The sequence below is a fragment of the Bufo gargarizans genome, unplaced genomic scaffold (assembly GCF_014858855.1).
Source record: "Bufo gargarizans isolate SCDJY-AF-19 unplaced genomic scaffold, ASM1485885v1 fragScaff_scaffold_697_pilon:::fragment_2:::debris, whole genome shotgun sequence".
NCBI lineage: Eukaryota > Metazoa > Chordata > Amphibia > Anura > Bufonidae > Bufo > Bufo gargarizans.
Window position 1 is genome coordinate 84,594 of NW_025334169.1, and position 13,395 is coordinate 97,988.

Below are 13,395 nucleotides of genomic sequence, written 5' to 3' on the forward strand. Positions count from 1 at the left end.
CAACTGCTATTTCCGATCAATATCTAAATAACTTGGGACATCTCCATATTAAATGAACCAGACCTGCCTGTTCTTCACCACATCTTGGACACTCATCTATGGCTATTAAACCCATTTTTTTAAATAGTGTAGGTGGGCAATGTAACCTGCCGTATGTATAAGAAAGAACTGAGAAACTCCGTGTGAGGCCCTTAATGACACCAAAGGCCTATTACTTAATACATCTTTCCATTTATCATGTCAGACCATCAACATCTTTTTTCCATTTTTCTTTGGCTACTATTTTTATCTTTGTTTTTAATTAGCATTTTATATCTCCTTGAAATACTACCTTTAAACTTTCTATTCCCAAGAAAGTGATTATTCTTATTCTCAGAAGAGGCTTTTTATACATCTCCAAGTCAGCTGATGAATTAATTGCATCTCTAATTTGTAAATACTTAAAAAAATATTTTTGGGGGATCCCAAACTCTTTTATTAAGGTTTCAAAATCCTTCACTATATCCCCCTGACTCAACCAACATACATACTCCTTTATTTTCCTAATTTACTGCCTAATTTTCAGAATTTCACTTAATTAATATAATTCTATATTGGTGTACAGGGAGTGCAGAATTATTAGGCAAATGAGTATTTTGACCACATCATCCTCTTTATGCATGTTGTCTTACTCCAAGCTGTATAGGCTCGAAAGCCTACTACCAATTAAGCATATTAGGTGATGTGCATCTCTGTAATGAGAAGGGGTGTGGTCTAATGACATCAACACCCTATATCAGGTGTGCATAATTATTAGGCAACTTCCTTTCCTTTGTCAAAATGGGTCAAAAGAAGGACTTGACAGGCTCAGAAAAGTCAAAAATAGTGAGATATCTTGCAGAGGGATGCAGCACTCTTAAAATTGCAAAGCTTCTGAAGCGTGATCATCGAACAATCAAGCGTTTCATTCAAAATAGTCAACAGGGTCGCAAGAAGCGTGTGGAAAAACCAAGGCGCAAAATAACTGCCCATGAACTGAGAAAAGTCAAGCATGCAGCTGCCAAGATGCCACTTGCCACCAGTTTGGCCATATTTCAGAGCTGCAACATCACTGGAGTGCCCAAAAGCACAAGGTGTGCAATACTCAGAGACATGGCCAAGGTAAGAAAGGCTGAAAGACGACCACCACTGAACAAGACACACAAGCTGAAACGTCAAGACTGGGCCAAGAAATATCTCAAGACTGATTTTTCTAAGGTTTTATGGACTGATGAAATGAGAGTGAGTCTTGATAGGCCAGATGGATGGGCCCGTGGCTGGATTGGTAAAGGGCAGAGAGCTCCAGTCCGACTCAGACGCCAGCAAGGTGGAGGTGGAGTACTGGTTTGGGCTGGTATCATCAAAGATGAGCTTGTGGGGCCTTTTCGGGTTGAGGATGGAGTCAAGCTCAACTCCCAGTCCTACTGCCAGTTTCTGGAAGACACCTTCTTCAAGCAGTGGTACAGGAAGAAGTCTGCATCCTTCAAGAAAAACATGATTTTCATGCAGGACAATGCTCCATCACACGCGTCCAAGTACTCCACAGCGTGGCTGGCAAGAAAGGGTATAAAAGAAGAAAATCTAATGACATGGCCTCCTTGTTCACCTGATCTGAACCCCATTGAGAACCTGTGGTCCATCATCAAATGTGAGATTTACAAGGAGGGAAAACAGTACACCTCTCTGAACAGTGTCTGGGAGGCTGTGGTTGCTGCTGCACGCAATGTTGATGGTGAACAGATCAAAACACTGACAGAATCCATGGATGGAAGGCTTTTGAGTGTCCTTGCAAAGAAAGGTGGCTAAATTGGTCACTGATTTGTTTTTGTTTTGTTTTTGAATGTCAGAAATGTATATTTGTGAATGTTGAGATGTTATATTGGTTTCACTGGTAAAAATAAATAATTGAAATGGGTATATATTTGTTTTTTGTTAAGTTGCCTAATAATTATGCACAGTAATAGTCACCTGCACACACAGATATCCCCCTAAAATAGCTAAAACTAAAAACAAACTAAAAACTACTTCCAAAAATATTCAGCTTTGATATTAATGAGTTTTTTGGGTTCATTGAGAACATGGTTGTTGTTCAATAATAAAATTAATCCTCAAAAATACAACTTGCCTAATAATTCTGCACTCCCTGTAAATTCTAAATAACCTTTTATACACACCACTTATTTTTTTTTCTCTCCAAGTGCAACCCATTAAATTAAATAATTGATTAACAGTGCTTGTGTTCCCCAAGATACCAGATTCTAAAACCTCCACCAATTTACCCTGTTTAGCCTTATCCCCCTATTTCATTAGATAATTGAAGTATTTCTTTTTTTTTATCCTAGGTATTCCCCCCTTCCAAATAAACTCCCTAATTTCCTTAAAATGCCCAAAATCATCCTAAAAACGTTTTTGGGCAACCAAACTGGAGCCTTCTGTAATATGAACAAAACCATGGGAAGAAATACAATTTTTACAAAATTAATTCGACCCATCATTGATAATGGTAGTATTTTCTAAATTCCCTTTAAAGTGGGGCCACATTTAATTTTATGTACCCCTCCAGATTTTGGGAAATATTTATCCCTAAATATTTAAAGCTACCACCTTTATCCACTCAATGCATGTCTGAACTTATATTCTAAACTTCCTCACATAATAACATCAAATGTGATTTTTTCCAAATTTATTTTCAATCCTTAAAAATATTCAAACATTGATTATACCCATTACTTTCCACCTCAGTGTTCCCCAAAAACAACAAAATATCATCAGCATATGTTATTTTTTTTATTAATACTTCCATATTGAAATCCCTTAATCTCAACATTTTCATAAATTATTATAGCCAACGGCTCTATTGCAATTGCAAAGAGCAACGGGGATAGAGGACAATGCTGCCTAGTGCCTTTCGACAGGGCAAAGGGCAGGGACATTGCCCTATCCACCGATATTCTAACTCTAGGATTTGAATATGTCAACTTAATCAATTTTATAAAACTATCCCCAAAACCAAAACATTTAAGAACCTCCCATAAATAATCCCATTCTATACAATCAAACGCTTTAATTGCATAACATACCTTTCTTACTATCTTTTTCTCTATTTCCCTCTATATTAATAAACACCCTCTTAATATGTGAACTTATCAATCTCCCAGGAGAAAATCCCGTTTGATCCCTCCTTTATTATTTTTTTTATTATTTTTGATAATCTATCTGCTAAAATTTTAGCTAAAAGTTTTAATATCGGTGTTCAACAGTGATAAGGTCTATACGATTCTGGTTATTATAGATCCTTTTTAGCCTTGGAAATTTGATCAATAATAGCTTCTTCCATTGAATCAGTCAACTTTCCTGTCCTCATAGCCTAACACAGGGTTTCCTTTAATTCTGGTAGGAGTATTTGACTAAAATCCTTATATATCTCAAATGGTAATGTGTCTCCCCCTGGCGCTTTCCTATCCCTGACGAATCTCAAAGCCCTTGCTAGCTCTTCCAACTGTATTTCATCTTCCAGTTGCTCTCTTTGAGTAGCGGTCAATTTCTTAAAAGACACTCCATTCCAATATTGACATAATTCCTCCTTCTCATAGAGTGTTTTTGATATTTAAGTCTTGATAGTAAGCACCAAACACCTCACTTATCTGATCCTGGGTTTTTACAATCTGGCCCTTATTATTTCTTTTTGCCCCTATCCATGATTTTTTTTTCTGTTGGTTTTTAAGTCTGTGAAGGTTCTCATTTATCGAGGTCATGGTATATCTGTAAAGAAAAAAATCAAGGCTTACTGTAGTTTTCTTGAAAATGTTTCACTCGTTCTTCCAACAAGCTTTCTCAATTCTGAGTGACTGTACAAGAATTCTCTGGGAATAAATATGTAACTGAATCAACATCTGGTAATTACATGATGTTGGTTTTTAACCATGTTAGCTAAGGCCTTACCCACTTTTTCACCCTCTGAAAAGAACTTAGTCCCCTGGAAAAACCATGTTGATTTTTACAAGTATATATCTTTAACCCTCCCTTGTTCCACCTACCAGTTTTTCAGCTTTTCTAATGAGGGATCAACTGTGCAACTCACTTTTGCTTCTTCTAACTTCTGTTCTGCTATCTTAGTTTTTTCTTTTTCTTTTTTTTTCTTCAAATAATTCCTTTTCTTGAACAAGATTCCTCTCAAAAAAGCCTTCACTGCATCCCATACCACTTGTTTATTAGTTAAATCTTTATTAGCATGGAAAAAAAAGACCTTCAATTCTTCCTTAATTTCTTCCTTTTCTTTTAACAAAGTTAACCAATGTGGGTTAAACTTAAATAATAGAGGGTCCTTCTTGACCATAAGATCAATCTCTATAACAACCAAGCAATGGCCTTATAGGGCCATAGGAACATAGGAACATATTTTAATTTTAATATATATTCTTTTCCTATTTCCCAAGATCATATCTATCCTTGACCAAGTTTAGTATGTTTTTGAGTAACAAGAGTAAACTCTCTTTTCCGGATTTAATAAACGCCAAAAGTCCACCCAATCAAACTCAGCTATTAAATGAAATTTTACTATTAGATAATCTATCTTTAATTGGTTCCATCACCGCATTATAATCTCCTACTGCAACCAATACACAATCTTGCCTATTGAGCATATATTTTTGAATATCATAGAGCACATCAGGTTTATATGGGGGCAGAATATAAATATTAGCTATCATCATGTGTACATTGTAAGAAGAGATAGCTGCTGCAGTCATCTACCTTACATGCCACAAATTCATATTTAACTGTACTATGTACTAAACAAGATACTCCTCTTGAATAACATGTACTGTATATATTGTGGGGATTCACTCTGGTAGACAGGACAAGTGGGCGCATTATAGAGGCAAAGACCAGTTTGTAGCTCATAAAAAGCTTCAGTGCTTTATTCACACTTATGGCAACAAAACAATGTGACAGTCCATTTGCAGTTTTGGTGCTCGTTCATACAGCAACGCAGTCACCTGTTATCCAAGTTTTTAGTTCACACCCAATCAGCATTGCTCAGGACAGAGTAGACCTCCCAAATTCAGGCCTCCAGCCTAGCACACGGCTCATGTCCCAATCCAGCGATTGCCAGAGCTCCTCTGTCAGAGAGAGAGAGGTAATCACACCCAGCTGACACTGCCGGCTCGCTTTTTTATATGCCAGTCAAGACCCGGTCTGAAACATGGGGAGTAGTCAACCACCCAGCACTTTGACTACTGTCAGTAAGAGCTGTCCCGGATCAGCTATGCAGGTATACTAAATAGCTATGTGTCAAACAGCAACTGCTGCTGACACACTGTCTCTTACTCCACCGAGGCTAGGAACCTCGGTGACATATACCTTCTGTCCACAACGGACCTTTGCGCCTTCCTACAATATGAAATGATAACAACACTATGCACTTTTTTTTGCAACCACCTCACAGAATGCCTATCCAACTGTGTTTCCTATAGGCAGATGACTTCTGGCAAGTATCATCTCATCCAGTCAAAGATTCCGAACCGTTTTAATCTTTCTCTTAATCCTCATACATTAAGTGAAATTATTGTCAACATTCATACAAAAAATAAAAAAAAACACTCTTTCTCCCCACCAAAACCCCATATACCTCCCCATCCCAAAGCATCTCCCATTTCAAGGGAAAAAAAAGAAAGAGAGCTCCAAAACTATGCATGTTACGCCTTATATCCCCCCCTCGCCATCCGCTGAAAGTAGAAAACCATTACCAAATCCCTGTCACTTCTCATAGGCCCTTTGACTCATAGGCCCTTTGACTCTGCCCATTCATTTGCTTCTTCAGGTGCCTTAAAAAAACACTCTATCCTAATAAACCACCCGAAGCTTAGCTGAAAATAACAGACTATACTTCAGCCTGTCTCAGTCTCTTTTTTTATATCCACATATTTTGTTCTATGTCCATTAGTGACCGTTGAATAGTCTGGAAATACACTTAAGTTTCAGATTGAAGGTAAAAAAAATATCTTATGATATAGAGTCTTGGAGAACAGCATCCAAATATTTAGAGAGTAGAAACTTTACCAAAATTTGTCTCGGATGGTCACCCGGTATTCTTTATTGACTGGGGACCCTATGGGCTCTTTCTACAGCGTAAAGATTAGAAAGTGTTCCAGGCTTACAGTTCTAAAAAAAAAAAAAAAAAAAACATTTCTCCATGAATTCCACACAATTAGATCCCTCCATCCCCTCTGGTATAGCCACACATCTCAGATTAGTTATTCTTGTCCTATCTTCTAAATCTGTTAACTTATTCTCCATCTCCACCTTTACTTGTTTTAGAATCACTACATCTTTCTCTAATTTATGTGTTACATTTTCCACTGCTACTATTCTACTCTCCATCACCAGCAAACGTTCTCTCAACTTTACTAGGTCATCTCTAATCAGACTCACATCTGTTTGTACCGTCCCGATCTGAGTTACTAAATTCCTCAGCACATTTTCAAGCCTAGTCACCGTATATAAAATCTATTTGACCATTTAGCATCAGTTTCAGGTATTATACCACTCATAGCCTTCCCCCCTGAATCAATTAGGTTAGAATTTTCTTCCATCTGGGGGTCGAAAGAGTCAGCAGACCTCAGTGGGGGAGTTGTAGGGGTCAAATACTTGCCTAAGACATTTTGTTTCTGCCTAGTTTCCAGCCCAGCTCCAGATCTTCTATTAGTGCTGAGCCCCTCTTGATTCTCACTTTTTTTTGCGGCATTTTGAAAAAACAAACAGGAACAAATATCGAGTTCATACATAGCAGTGGTGGAATATCAATAGAGATTATTTTTTTTCCTTTCCCTTTTCTTTCCTATTTTTTCCCCCTATTTTTTTTCTCTTATTTTTTTCTGACCCAATCTTTACAGGAAAAAAAATGTCCCAAATAAATAAAAAGAAAATAGGGCACAATTATCATCAGGTCCCAGAGTATGGCAGTGAATAAATGTCAAATAGCAAAAAGAGGGCAGCTCCAGACCCATGCTCTCAATTTTTACATCGCCCAATATATTAATAAATTAATCTTCCACAATCCGCTTCCAAATACACTGAGAGCTCCAAGTTAATAAGTTAGAGGTTAGGGATTCACAGGCATCAACTAAGCATTAATTAATTAGTGTTTGTTAATGTGATGTTAGCATCACTATCCATCAGCTGTTCAGCATCAGCTGTTCGGATAGACGCGAGAGCCTGGGAGGGGGAGGCCGGTGGAGGGGGAGAACGAGACGCGACGTATTCACGTCATCACGCCGTCACGATGATCCCTTGGATCTGTGCTGCGACCCGGCGCTATCTCCTCTCTCCGCTGTAGGCTTTTACCTCCTGCCCTCTGGGTCCGGCCGCCTGGTGTGTCGCGTTTCATCGCTTGTCAGCCGATGTGCGGTGGGATCCTCCGCTCCTTTCCCTGCTGCTTGCTCTGCTCTGCATTGTCATCGGCTTTCACCGTCTGGCTCTGCTCCGGAGGCGGGCTTCAGCTGGTTGATCGTCCGGATTGTGTGCTGCTGGGTCGTCTCTCCACCTGCTGCTTTGCTTGCTGCGGACTGTCTGCCACCTTGATCCCCATTTTGTTGGTGCCTTCTACTTTGAACTGTTGCCATCCCTCTCGTCTGCCCTCGATATTTGGACACAGCTGTGGAGTGCCCCACGAGTAGGACTTCCTCCTCCGGACACGTGAGAAAAAAAAAACAAATATAGCCTACTTTTGACTCTTCTAAGTTTTTCTGAGCTTTTCCATCCCTGGTGTGCAGGTTTTTTTTTTTTCCCTCAGATTGCCACACGGAGGAGATAGTCCCCTTCTCTCTGATTGGAACTGTTTTCTTTTTTTCCCCACTCTCTCCTTCCTTTTTTCGTCCCCGGTGAGGGGGGGGAGCGTAAGGGGGAGAGGAAAGGAATAAGGGAAGGAAGAGGTAGGGGTGAAAGACAAAAAGGGGGGGGGGAAATAAATAAATAAATAAATAAAAGGATAAGAAAAGAGAAAGAGAAGATAGAGAAAAGGCCGAAGAGGTTAAGAAGGCGAAAGAAAAGGGGGAGAGGCAATAAAGAAAAGGAATAAGAAAAAAAAAAAAAGAAAAAGAGGACAAGGATAAAGGGGGAAGAAAAAGAGAAAAAAAAAAAAAAAGAGAATAAATTTTTTTCTTATGAAAGAATGGCCCCAAAGCGACGTTCAGTCGATTCCTCTGTAATCAAGGTGGGGTCTAAGACTCCAGAAAACAGAATTGATAAATTTCTGAAATCACCTCTCCCATTCGAAAAGAACTCAGTAAAAACTAATCCCTCTGCTAATTTGAGAAAATTCGCTAAAATTCCCCAAAAAGTTGATCAGTCTGAGGACGGATTAGAGGACGCAGACCAGGAGACGGGGGAGGAAGGCCTCCTTGTACAAACACAAACTGAATACGATCCATCTGTCTTGGACAAAATCCTTGGCGCCGTGGAAAACAACGGCAGCTTAGTGCAAGGGATGTCCGCTCAATTGGGGTCAATGCAGATCGACATATCCTTAATAAGAGATGACCTAGCAAAGATCCATGATCGAGTTCTGCATATGGAAAAAACAGTTGCAAACTGACACGGACATGCTAAAATCTAAAACTATGCTTCTCGCCTCAGAAAATCAAGCACTTCAAAATAAGTTAGAGGACCTTGAAAATAGGTCAAGGCGAAATAATGTCCGAATAATTGGCTTCCCAGAAGGAGTGGAAGGTCGACACTTAGAGGAACAACTTAAAGACGCGGTTCTGCATAGCCTAGGTAGCGATAACTTCTCATCGGGATTTCAAATTGAAAGAGCTCATCGAATCCCAGGAGGGAAACCTATTCCAGGGAGGCCCCCGCGTGCAATTTTGATGAAATTATTATTGTCCTCTGACAGAGATATGATACTGAGAAGAGCAAGAGAATTGACACCCATTGAATATCAGGGCACTAGGCTGCTCTTCTTTCCTGATTTTGCTCGGCAAACTCAGGAAAAAAGAAGAAATTTCACAGAGATAAAGAAACGCCTGGCATCCAAGGAGATTAAATATTCTCTACAGTACCCAGCGAAACTGAGAGTGATTCACAATGGGACTCCCCTTTTCTTTGAGACACCGCAACAAGTGCTAGAGTGGATGATCAAAAGGGCATCTGACATTGTGTACTTTCATTACCGGAGGGTTGGGAGGGGGGCGGCGCTAGAATGGGGGAGAACGGCCGGAGGTTAGAGGTTCGCTGAATAGACCGGGCGAATCAACGGAGAAGGGGGGGGAGGGAAGGGGGGGGATGATTACCCACTTTGCAGGCAGGGGGTTTTCTTTTTTTTCTCTTTTTTTTTTTTTTGGTTGTAATTGATGTCTATTAGAATGGTATCCTGGAATGTCAGAGGGCTGGGGGAAAAGGTAAAAAGACAGGCTATTATGGATGCAGTAAAAAGATATCTCCCAGCAATTATCTGCATAGTAAAAACCCATCTAACTAAAGAAACCGTGTCCCGCCTGACAACGGGATGGTATTCCCAATCTTATCATTCTACTTTCAGCAGCTCTGCCAGGGGGGTTTCAGTTCTTATCCATAATTCTATAGATTTCACCCTTATAAAATCCCATATAGATGATCAGGGTAGATTCATCTTCCTTCATGGCGAGCTGTCTGGATGCAGCTATATCCTCGCTTTTTTTTATATACCCCCGCCATTTTCAATGTATCCACTGACCCAGTTGATGCTCTTTTCTGAAAGGAGACCAGAATCTCGGTTGATCTTGATGGGAGATTTTAACGCGGTCATGGACCCTAACAGAGATAGATTTTCATCAGATACAGAAAGGCGGAGGAATTCTTGTAACTCCCCGCTGTCCCAGTTTTGTTTGGAAGTAGGGCTGGTGGATATATGGGAACATCTTGGCGGAGGAAAGAGAGTGTATTGCTGTGTCAGCAGGGGCGGTAGAGCAATGTCTAGGATCGATTTAGCACTTACTAATGAGTGTAACTTGAGTAATATCCGCAAGATGCGATATGGAGTAAGAACAATTTCAGACCATTCGCCCGTTTTGATTGAGGTTTGCACTGGGGAGAACAAGGATATTCGGGGGCTGGGATTTAAGCTGAATCCATATTGGCTCACTATTATGGATAATCATCAGGTTATTAAACTGCTGATTTCTTCCTTTTGGGAGGTGAATCTACCCTCTGCAAACATCAATATGGTATGGGATGCCTTGAAAGCATACTTGAGGGGGACCTTTATAAGTGAGATTGCTGCACTAAAGAGAACATTTAAAAGGAAGGAGGAGGAATTGGCTAAGACTGCGGCATCTACAACTGAGTGATTCATCAGGCAACCCACTGAGCACAACAGGGAAGAGATGCAGAAGGCCAGCTGTCTCCTGGATAGTTGTGTAACAGAGAAGGCAAACCATAGGGTATTCTTTAAGGGGTTAAATTATTTTTCCGAGTCTGGACGACCGGGTAAGCTTCTAGCTAGAATAATCTCACAACAAGATAAGAAAAATCAATCTATTACCTTGATCCGGAATACAGAGGGGGAAATTATAATAGATTCAGAAGGAATCAGGAATACTTTTCTGTATTACTTTGCTCAGACATATAAAGCCTCCTCTGGCTTGACATCTGAACTGGCGATGCGGTTCTTGGAGAAAATTCCACTCTGCACCTTAAATGAAGCTCAAATAAAATATCTGGAAGAGGAATTGTCTCTCTCAGAGCTGCAGGAGGCCCTTGGGTCTATTTCGGGGAACTCATCGCCAGGCTTGGATGGCCTGCCATACGAGGTTTACCGTAAGTATAGTGATGTGATTCTTCCTCAGCTGCTCGAGGTTTTTTCCCAAGCAACACAGGGAGGGGGACTACCAAACTCCATGATGGAGGCTCTCATTGTTTTAATCTTAAAAAAGGATAAAGACCCGGCAGAATTGAGCTCTTATAGACCAATCTCCTTATTAAACACGGATGCTAAGATACTATCCAAAGCTCTGGCTAGAAGGCTGTCGCGGGTCATATCCACCATTATCCACCCAGATCAAAATGGCTTTATGCCAAAAAGGGGTACTCAGCACAACTTGCATAGATTATTTACGAATATTCAGTCCCCGGGAGGTGGTGCCCGCTCCATCCTGTCGTTGGACGCTGCCAAAGCCTTCGACAGGGTGGAGTGGACTTTTCTCTGGGAGGTAATGAAGAAAATGCGTTTTGGACCAAAATTTATGGCAATGATTCAGCTGTTATATAATTCCCCAGTGGCTAGGATCAGGATTAATGGGACAGTGACAGAGAGTTTCATCCTGGGAAGAGGTACCCGTCAAGGCTGTCCCCTCTCCCCCCTGCTATTCAATATTTACATCGAACCTTTAGCAACTAGTATAAGGCAGGACTCAAAGGTGGCCGGCTTCGGCATAAATGGGGAGTATGATCGTGTTTCACTCTATGCAGATGACATCCTGGTTTTTATGCATCAAACAGACACTACTCTCCCTCGTATAATGGAGCTGATTGGTCTCTTCTCTGATCCATCCGGTCTGGAGATCAACTGGGATAAGACTGTCCTCCTTCCTATAGACGAGTTGCGTGGCGAATGGGATAATCAGTTGACGATCTCTGAGTCAATAAAATACCTGGGGATAACAGTTTCTGCCAAACCGCATGAATATCTACAATTAAATCTGATTCCGCTGTTGATGAAGGTGAGGGCTAAAATTAAGGTATGGCAAAAAATCCTGCTTTCTAGAGCGGACAGAATCTCATTAATAAAAATGGTAGTACTGCCCCAGGTTCTTTATATTCTGCGCAACTCGCCTATATGGATCGCAGATAAGTACTTTAGACTGATAGACCGGATGCTCAATGATTTAATATGGGGGAGGAAGCGCGTGAGACTAAAGGCACTCTATTTTTCTATGCCCTATGAGCGGGGAGGTCTCAACCTCCCCTATTTTAGGGGTTACTTTATGGCCTCCCAATTATGTCTTTTTAATGACTGGGAAAATAGCCCTTTCTGCAGTAGAGTGGTGAAAGACTCAGGATTCTCGGATTTCTTCACTGTATTGGAGTCTGATTATCTAGTAAACACACTGAGTGGGTACACACTTTTCTGCAAAATGGCTATGAGGACTTGGTTGGCCATAAGGAGATGGTGTGGAGTTAAGGCGTCACTTATTTGTACCCCATTGTGGCACAACTCTAAGCTCCTTAATTTAAATGACTTAAACTGCTGCCAGTATTGGAGGAACAAAAATGTTCAGTATCTACACCAAGTGGTCAGTGAGGGACAAATATTGCCCCTCATGGAACTAAAGCAAAGGGTAAATTTAGGTGAGGTGGTTTGGTTTCCATATTTCCAACTGAGGTCAGCACTATCTTGCACGTCGGATAGCCAATTTTTTATTGATACCCCTTTATTTCTACACAATTTAATTTGTAAGAAAACTGTCACGAGAATTAAAATATCACATTGCTATAAGCACTTAATGAATAACTTTTTTTCGGATGTTCTCTCTCCAGGACAGAGAGCCTGGTCTTCTCTACTTTCAGAGGTGGGTTCTCCAAATTGGGAGAACATGGGGGATAGCTTAAAGTTGGTTTCACACAATTTTAATCACATTGTTGTACAATTTAATATTTTGCACAAAATTTATGTGACACCCACATGGTTATACAAAAGAGGCCTCAGGGCCTCTTCCGATTGCCCACGCTGCGGCGATCCCGGGGCAGATCATTTACACCTGTTCTGGGACTGCCCAACGGTGAGCAGATACTGGAGCCTGGTCCAAAACAATCTGGCTCATAAACTTAACATCTCTGTCCCTTTGTCACCCAGGATATGGGTCCTGGGGGACTTATCGGAGCTTAATTGCCAGCCTATAAAACGCCAACTGCTGATCAAGGTTATGTTTTTGGCTAGGCTCCTGATCACTAGATTATGGTTTTCCCCTTCCGCTCCAGAGTGTAACAACTGGTTGGGCCTGGTCAAGAAAGTGAAAACCTATGAAAAGATTCTGTACAAACAAAGAGGATCTTACTTGAAGTGGAAAAAACTCTGGAAAGATTGGAATAGGGTTAATTAATCAGAACCTTTTTCCCCCCTAGGCTTTATGAAGGATCTTCTTTTTTTTTTTTTTTTTTTCCTTCCTGCAAAGTGGGGTTGGGTGGGGGGTTGGTGAAGTGAAATTAATGTCACTCAATAGAACTGACGGGCTTATGAATTTTATAATATTGCAAAGTAGTATGGATATAAAGTTTTGTATTATAACAATAATAATTTCCATAGAGAAGGACATGGAGAAGGCAGATAAGCAGCTGTGTTTGGGAACCAGACCAACAGAAATGTGGAGGTGTCAATAGGACCTGGACTTCTTGCTTCGG